A 9,904-nucleotide genomic window follows, 5' to 3' on the forward strand; every position below is an offset into this window, starting at 1 on the left:
ATATATATATATATATATATATATATATATATATATATATATATATATATATACTGAATATATATATTCACTGAATCCCTGTCATGTGGCCAAGACTAGACTAGGTAATAGGTTTACATCTGTGAAGAAACACACAATCCCTACCTTCTCATCTTGTGTAGTTCAACTCAAACAGGCACCCAAACAACATCTATAGATTAGATGAACAGGAGAAAGTGTTTTCCAAGATGAGTAAAATACTAAAAAAATCCCAAATCTTTAATTTTTACTAAGATATTTGTAACTGAGTAAGTATAATAGTATATATGCCTGTAGACTTTTAAATTCTTAATGCATATTCAAAATGTTAATAGTTGCCATATTCTACTATATGCAAATCTTTTAATAACCTTAATGCTAAACCCAAAGATATTTCCTCTTCACTTCAATGCTAACATAAATTTTCTTTTTATCTCTAGACAATGCTCACACTTTACTGTGTAACCATGTTTTATTCCCTTATTTTTTATTTCTATGGCTTTCTCACAGTCATGAATCAATAAATGATTGCATAAAAAGTCAATATTTCCTGACAGATGTGATTTTTACACTGTATAGAGGAGAGATAAACAGTATATACCAGGGGTGTAATTGCCAGAGTCAATTTAAAGGGGATGGGAGCTTTGGTCCCCACTCTATCTGTTATTATCACATTCAAAATATGGTAGCTAACAAAATGTATACTGATGTCAAACAAGCAAATCACTCCCAAGGCATTCCACCCTTTTTTATTTGCAACTCCTATCATTGTATCCTATGTGAAATGGACCTTGCTTACATAAATGGATTTTAGTAATGTTAAAACATAAATTCTGACTTTATGGCAATTGTCATAAAATGGGTAATGTGAAACATACTAAAGAATTTTTTAGAAGTGACAGGATACATGTCTTATCCTAATTTGCAGGGTTTTTTAAAATCAAAGTTGAAAGAATCGAAGGATATATTATGAATAAATTCAAGTTTATAGTCTTTGTGTTCTTATGTCATAGAAGCCTATTATAAACTGAGAAGAACCCAGAAAACAAAATAAGCCTTGCTTGGCCCTGTGAACCTGTGTGTAGCTAAAGTATTTTTTAACTTGACTTATTGCTATTGGACTTCATTTTATATTTTTAGCTTTTCAAAAGATATTTGATTAAATAAAGGATTGGATAAGTTATATATGTTACTGAGTGAGTGCTTCATCATTTCATTAAAAATGCTACACTTCTACATTTTTAGACTATTACCCAAAGGTTACTCTAATAATAACCTCCATTTGTAGTGCTCTTACTTCTGAGATAAACTTCTCATTTACCAGAAGACTGAATTTCCTGATTGAGAAATTTGTAATGATAAGAAACTGTGAGAAGCATTCATTTCTTTTAAGTCTGTTGTCAACTATATTCTACAAAAGCAAATTACGCTTAAGCAATAATGTTCAAAATGGATTAAACAAATAAAAAGCACCTGTCCATGAAGTAAGCCCAATGTATTTTCTATTTTCTTGTTGATCTGTTCAAAACTCTTCTGTTATTTAGTTGATTCATAACAGAATGATGTCCAAAGTAACTGTAAACCTAGTAATTTTTAAAAAAGTGAAACCAGAGAAGCACAAATTGGCAGAGTAGAGAAGGTGGCACTTCCTGCATGCTCTGTTGTTTGGAATTTGAAATGACAGGAATAGAGCTTTATAATGAGGTGAGTGAAGAAAAAGAAGACATGTGGAAAACATGTGACTCCAAATTGGCAGTGGTGCTGTCACCACAAAGGGAGACACAACACAAAGGGAAAGAACAACACAGTAGACAAAATGTGCTCCATGTTACTCAAATTCTAAGTGAGAAATTAAGGTGGAGATCTAGCCAGAGGAGTTTATGCCTAATCTTGTTCATATTGGATCTAAGAGTCTTTAGCAAAACTTCCACTCCATCTCAGTGAGTGCTTACTATGTGACCTAAAGCCCACCTGGCAAATCAGAATCCCAAAACACTTATAGAAAAGAGTGGGACCAGGGGGTTTCTAGGCAGAAGTACAAAGGAGAATGTAATCTGATCTCCTTTTGAATTCTGTGGCTTAAACTATTACAGACATGATGAAAAGGACTGGGGAAATTAATCAGGTGGGTATGATTATATTCCAAGATGGAGATTTGGAAATCTGTATGTGGGTGGTAGGTGGGCTACAAGAAAACTGATGTGCACCATCCACTCTGCCCTATGAATGGAACTCTGGGGAGACACTAGAAACCCAGATATCCAGCTAAGATTGACATCTAGTCAGCACTAGGGGTGCAAGGATTTAATCACTTTGGAGTACATATCCTAAAGTTCCAAAATGTCTTTGAAAGATTGACCCCATCATCCCCAAATAGATATCGCCAAACTCCCCAAATAGATGTCTTTACTACTTTCAACCAGGAAAAACAGTGATCTGAGATATCCAAACAAAATCCCAATGGAAGGCAATTGCAGTTGCACCCCCTGCACTGGTGTGCAGAGAAGCTGAGTCACCTCAACCAGCTCCACTTCCAATGTACTCCAGCAGGTGGAGAAGCAAAAGTCACAAAAGGAGATTGGTTTTAATACCATTCAAGGAGATTGGTTTTAATACCTTCCCTCTAAGAAGCACACAGGCCAAGAAGTAAAGGACAAAAGGAAAATCTGGAGAAGGACACAAATACTCAACACCAACTATCTCAGTGGAAAAGGTTTTTTTTTTTTTTTCTTTTCTTCTTTTAGTGTTTTTTTCCTTATTTGTTTGATGTTTTTGTTGTTCTGGCATATTTATTGCTGGGTTCAATTTTATATATATATATCCCTATGTTTCTGGATTTTTAAAAAAAAATTCCTATTTTATCATTTCTTTTCCTTTTATTACCTTTTAATATTTTGTTCTATTTTTCTACATGGTAGTGACTTTTTTGTTTTATTCAGTTCTGTTTTTAACTTTTCATTCTTTTCAGTTTGTTGTTAGCTTCTGGGGTGGGAGTATTGTTCTTCTCTACTTGTTTGCTTGTTTTATTATTCTTTCTGTCCTCACCTCTCCCTCTAATAGCAAAATATCTTGCTCAATCTCTTCTACTGCATTGCTTCTTCCTTCTTTAGGTCCTTCAGGCACTATCTTGCTTCCACTTTCTCTACTCTCACCTTTGGAATATTCCCACCTTCCTCTTACATTTATATCCTAATATCTTTACTCTTTTTTTAAGAGAGAGAGAGAGAGAGAGAGAGAGAGAGAATTTTTAATATTTATTTTTTTAGTTTTCGGTGGACACAACATCTTTATTTTATTTTTATGTGGTGCTGAGGATCGAACCCAGTGCATGCCAGGCAAGTGTGCTACCACTTAAACCACATCCCCAGCCCCTAATATCTTTACTCTTAATGGACTATGATTTTATTTTGTTTTGTTTTTGTGATGCTGGGGATTGAACCCAGGGTCTTGTGCATGCAAGGCAAGCACTCTATCAACTGAGCTATATCCCCAGCCCTGGACCATGCTATTAAAATCTTTTTAAAACATTTAGTCTATCCTTTTAGAGAATGGAATAAGTTTTTCAGAGGAAGCCACACTACTACAGCAGCTCCCCAAGAGTGAATCAAAACAGAAGTTCAGCACTGGCAAATTGAGTCTACAAAGCTGAGAAGAGTAAAAAATTCTTTGCTTGAAACAAGCAATCTAAGATCTGGATGAGAAGGCTGACTGATGTTGGTGGGGAAAGAGGAACTGAGACCATTTAAATTCAGACTGAATCGGTGAAACTTTAGTCATCTTTGTCCAAGCCTAGAAAGAGGTGGAGAACAGGCTGATAATACATTTTACTCTCCACCCTTGAGTATGTGGTCTGAGACTCCCAGAAAAAGCAGGGAGGAGTGTCAAAGCATTCCAGCCAAGATAGAAGGGAAATCCTGCTGTGAAAATCTGCACGTAGACTCCCCTAAGAAGTTTGAACACTTAGGGTCAGAACTGAGAATACACTGCCCAATGACTTAAACCCCAGAAAGAAAAGACTCTCAAAAATCTGACCAAGAGAAATGAATAAATAAATGGCTGGATGAAAGAATGAATGAATGAATGAACAAATAGATTCCAGAAAAAAATGGTAGAGGGAAAATAGCAAATCTTAACTCCTCCACAGCCCAAAATCAAGCAGTGGAAAAACAAGCTGTCCAAAAAGCCAAATATATTTTTAAAGTAATTTTTACTTTCCTTATAATCTAATTTCTCAACAAATTAAAAAATTGCTCTAATTTATCATTCACAATAGTGGACTGCAAGAGAATATTGTTAATAAGTTTTTAAAAAGATTGATTAGTGTAACACATAGTTCTGACTTGGCTGTAATTATTGGTGATTATCATTCCCTCTCAAGGTGTCACTAGAGACTAGATATAGTGGTAAGTTCAAATTGAGAGAAAATATTGACACAAATACTTTTTCTCAATCCAGTATATATAGTAAAGAAAAAGTAACTCCCTTAAAAAGTCCTTTATATATAAAAGTAGAGGAGATAATTATCCCAGGAGATGGGTAGAAATACTAACAATATGAAAAAACAAGGAAACAAGCCACCCCAAATATCTCACAACACAACTGACCCCACTGACATGACAGTGGAGAAAATATCAGAAAAATAATTTAGAAAATTAATAATTAAAATGTTCAATGAATAAAGAGAATATCTAACAAATAAACTAAGAGAGAATATATAAAAGGTGAAAGGAAATTTCAATAAGAAAATAGAGATTTTGAAAAAAGAACCAAACAGAAATCCTTGAAATGGAAATTCAATAAATGAGATTAAATATTCACTTAAAAGCATCACCAATAGATTAGACTGCTTTAAAGAAATAGTCTCTGGACTTGAAAATAAAGTATATAATTTTGAAAACAGACATTATTAAGATATATTGAGAACATGACTAGAACATTCAAATATTTGGGATAACTTTAAGATACCAAACCTAAAATTCACTGATGCACATAAAACACTGAAATACAAATTAAAGGAATGCATGCCTTTTTGTTTAAATAATACCTAATAATTTTCCAAACCTGAGGAACAAGGTAGAAATTCAAATACAAGAGGCATTTAGAACTCAAATAAACAAGATCAAAACATATGCACTCCAAGATGTATTATAATTAAAATAACTAATAAATAGAATAATGATAGAATCTCAAATTCTGAAAGAGAAAAACAGCAGGCTACAAGTAAGCCAATTAGATTTTCACCTGATTTCTCAGCCTAGTTCCTAAAAGCCAGAAGGGATTGGAATTATAAATAATATATACCAAGCCATGAAAGAAAATAAGTGCCATCTTTACAGAAGAAAAAATAAACATGGTCAACAAATATATGAAAAATGTTCAACATCTCAAGCAATTAGAGAAATGTAAATTACACCTATGCTGAGATTTTATCTCATTCCAGTTATGATTGCAATTATTAAGAATACAAGTAATAATAAATGTTGGAAAGGATGTGGAGAAAAAGGTACATTCATATATTGCTGGTGGAACTGCAAAGTGCACCCCCTCTGTAAAGCAGTATGGAGATTCATCAGAAAATTGGAATAGAACCACCATTTTACCCAGTTATCCCACTCTTTAATATATACCCAAAGGACTTAAAATCAACATACTATAGTGACACAGCCTCATCAACATTTATAGCAGCTCAATTCACAATAGCTAAGCTATGGAAACAATCTAGATGTCCTTTAACAGATTAATGGGTAAAGAAAATATGGTACATATACACAGTGGAATATTAGTAATAAAGAAGAATGAAATTATGGCATTTGCTTGTATATGTATGGATCTGGAGACTATAATGCCAAGTGAAATAAGTCAATCCCAAAAAACCAAAGGCCAAATAATTTCTTTAATATGCAGACACTAACACACAATAAGGTGGGGAGGGGACAGAAGTTCATTAGATTAGACAAAGGAGAATGCAAGGAAGAGAGGAATGACGGGAATCAGAAAGACAGTAGAATAAATCGAACGTAACTTTCCTATGTTCATATATGAATACATGATCAATGAAACTCAACATCATGTACAACCACAAGAATGGGATCCTTATTAGAATGTTTTTACTCCATGTATGATTAATATATCAAAATATACTCTATTGTATATCTAAAAACAACAAACTAATAAAAAAAAACACATGTGCCAAAAAGATTACTATAAACTACCCTTAAAAATTGGAGATAAAAAAAAAAAACTTTCATGACCATCAGAAACGAAAAGAAGACATAACCACTAAGCCTGTACTACAAAACATACTCAATGAAATGTTTCATGCAGAAGAAGTAAAACATAATATCAGAATCAGCATATGGATGAATCTTAGTATATGAATTAAGTATTAGAAATAAAATGAAATGGCAGGAAATAAAATCATCTCTCTATAAAAATAGCGAATATAAATGTTTGAACTTCTCTAGTCAAAAGGCATAGATTAGCAAAATGGACTAAAAAAATAAAACAAGGCTGAACCAAGGCATTTATAAGAGACACACCTTACAGGCAAAGATCCATGGGCTGGAAGACTGGAGAAAGATATACCATTGCAAGTGGAGAACTGAAAGCAAGCAAAGGTAGGAACTAAGTACCAACTAAGTAGACATCAAGCCAAAAATAATCAAAAGAGACAAAGAAGGTCACTTAATACTGGTTAAGGGAATCATCCAACAAGATATAATGATTATAAATATTTATGTCCCAAACATTTTAGTGCACCCCACATACATTAAAAAAAATCAAGTAGACACGAATACAATAATACTGTGTGATTTCAATATATCTTGCTCACCAAAAGATATGTCATCCAGATCTAAACTAGTAAAGACTCTTAAGAACTATACTATTAATCAATCATACCTAATAGACATGTCTAGAGTATTTCATTCATCAACAACCAAATTCATTCTCTTCTTAGTGAAACACGGAGCCTTCTCCAAAATAGGCAATAGTTCTGAAGACAAATCAGTTCTTAGTTTATGAGAGCATGTAAATGGTCTAAACTATCCAACCAAATAATATAGGTTTGTAGAATGTATTAAAAAACAAGATCCAACCATATATTGATTACAAAAGACTCTCCTAAACAAAGACACTCACAGGCTGAAAGTGAAAAGATGGAAAAAGATATACTGTGCAAGTACAGACTGAAAGGAAGCAGGAATAGCCATTTTCATTTCAGACAAGGTAGACTTCAGGCTAAAACTAATCAGAAGATGCAAACAAGGTAACTTTACACACCACTTAAAGAAATCATCAACAATATGATATAATGATTGTAAATACAAAATAGAGAGAATGTCTTACATCCTCTCAGATCACAATGGAATGAAATTAGAAATCAACAAGATAAAAAAGAGAAACCATTTTAACAAATGGAGATTAAATAATAACCTTCAAATGAAAAAGGATCAGAGACTAAGCCAGGGGAGAAATAAAAAAAATTCTTAGAAACAAATCAGAAAAAGAGATACAACATATCAAATTCTCTGGGACAGTATGAAGGCAGTTCTAAGAGTAACCTTGAGTTCCTACATTTAAAAAAAGAAAAAAAAAGAAGATCCCAAGTAAATAATCTAATGTTACACATATAAGTCTTAGAAAAAGAAGAACAAACTAATTCCAAAATCAGTAGAAGACAAGAAGTAATTAAAATCAAAGCCAAAATTAATGAAATTGAAAAAATAAAAGACAATGAATCAATGCATCAGAGTTGGCTCTTTGAAAAGATAGAGAAAATTGATAAACCCTTAACTAAACTAACAAAGACACATAGAAAGAGGGAGAGAGAGAGCACCCAAATGAACAAAATTAAAGATGACAAAGAAGATATCCACAAACACGTCTAAGATACAGAGGTAGAAATTATTTTGAAAATTTATATTCCAATAAACTGGAAAATCTAGAGATACTGACAAATTTCTAGATATAAATGATCTATCCAGACTAAACAAGGAGGATATAGAAAATCTAAACAGACCAATATCAAGAAATGAGATTAGAGTAAGAATTTAAAAATCTTCCAATAAAGAAAACCCCAGGATCAGATAGATTCTCAGTCAATTTCTATCAGATATTTAAGAAGAACTAACACCAAACCTCCTATTATTCTACAGTTTTCTTAGCAAGACCTCTAAAGCTCAAGAAATAAAACCAAGATAACAATACATGGGATGGCCTCAAATTTAAAAACTTTTCCACAGAAAAGGAAATTGTTAACAGCATGAATAGAAAGCCTGCATAATGGAAGAAAATGTTTGCCAGTTACTCCTCCAATGGAGGATTGATATTCAGAATATATAAAGAACTCAAAAAACTTACCACAAACATAACAAATAACCTAATCAATAAATGAGCAAGAAGCTGCTGTTGCCACCCAGGTAGCTGCACCATGACCTCAGACTTGTACCAACAATCCGTTAAAACGTGGTAGATTACTATGAAGTCCTAAGCATGCAGAGACATGGCTCACCAGATGATATCAAAAAGGCATACCAGAAACTGGCTCTAAAGAGGCATCTAGAAGCTCTAAGAATGAAAAAGAAGCAGAGAGAAAATTTAAACAAGTAGCTGAAGCATATGAGGCATCATCAGATGCTTAAAAAAAAGATAGGACATCTATGACAACTTTGGCAAAGAAAGATTATATGGTAGAGGAGGAGGTGCTAGTCATTTTGATGGTCCATTTGAGTTTGGCTTCACATTCCAGAACCCAAATGATGTCTTCAGGGAATTTTTTGGTGGAAAGGACTCACTTTACTTTGACTTCTTTGAAGACCCTTCTGAAGACTTTTTTGGGACCTGAAAGGGTTCCTGAGGAAGCAGAAACCAAGGTACAGGTTTGTTTTTCTCTGTTTTCAGTGGATTTCTATAATTTGAAAGTGATTTTTCTTCATTTGATACAGGATTTACTTCATTTGGGTCACTAGGTCACAGTGGCATCACTTCATTCTCTTCTGCATCATTTGTCAGCAGCAGGATGGGCAACTTCAAATGTTTATCACCTTCTACCAAAATAGTAAAAGGCAGAAAAATCACTACAAAGAGAACTATTGAGAATGGTGAAGAGAAGTAGAAGTTGAAGAAGACAGCTAGTCAAAGTCCTTAACAATGTATAGTAAGGAACACTGCTACACTTGGATACAAGTAATTCAATGCATGCATTTAACAGAAATGTTAAATCATAACAAGAACCACTTGAAGATTAACAGGAACAGTTTTTGAAGATTTAAAATGAACTCAACTTTCAGTATTATTGTACCTAGCCTAAAGAATTTATGAACAGCTCATCATTGCCTTTATTTGTCATAGATCTTTGAATTTATTGTTGGGGCCATGAAATAGGACTATTTTATATGTCTTCAAAATTGTTTTAATCTCTATATGCACTTTGCTCTTTTATTAAATGTAATCCAATGTGAGACTTGACTTTTGAGTAATGCTAAGGTAAGATTATATTCTAATATCAGCGTGTATCTGCTTTCCACTGTGTTTGACATGTGAGTCAGCTAGTGTCAAACCGGCTGTGAAGTAAACATTGCCAGGATGAGTCATCTATGAAAATGATTTTGGCCTTTTTTTTCATTATTTAACAATGAAAGATATTAATACATTAATAGTAAAGTATATATGGTTTACTATAAGTTTAATGATGTTTCCTAGTTGTGCATGAATGCTGGCAAGTTAGTATAAGTTTTGACAATTATTTAAATACATAATGTGGTTTAAAAGGTTTAAAAGAGTTGGTAAACTGGATCTTTGTCATTTGCTTAAAAAATAAAATTTAGCAAAAAAACAGGCAAGAGAGCTAAACAGATATTTCTCAAAAGAAAAATATACAACTGAC

General features: G+C 33.1%; 1 pseudogene; it reads left to right on the forward strand.

The window, feature by feature from the left end:
* The first annotated feature begins 8,481 nt into the window (after positions 1-8,481).
* On the forward strand, positions 8,482-9,282 carry LOC107151791 (annotated as a pseudogene).
* The last annotated feature ends 622 nt before the right edge of the window (positions 9,283-9,904 follow it).

Source organism: Marmota marmota, unplaced genomic scaffold (assembly GCF_001458135.2).
Source record: "Marmota marmota marmota unplaced genomic scaffold, marMar, whole genome shotgun sequence".
Lineage (NCBI taxonomy): Eukaryota > Metazoa > Chordata > Mammalia > Rodentia > Sciuridae > Marmota > Marmota marmota.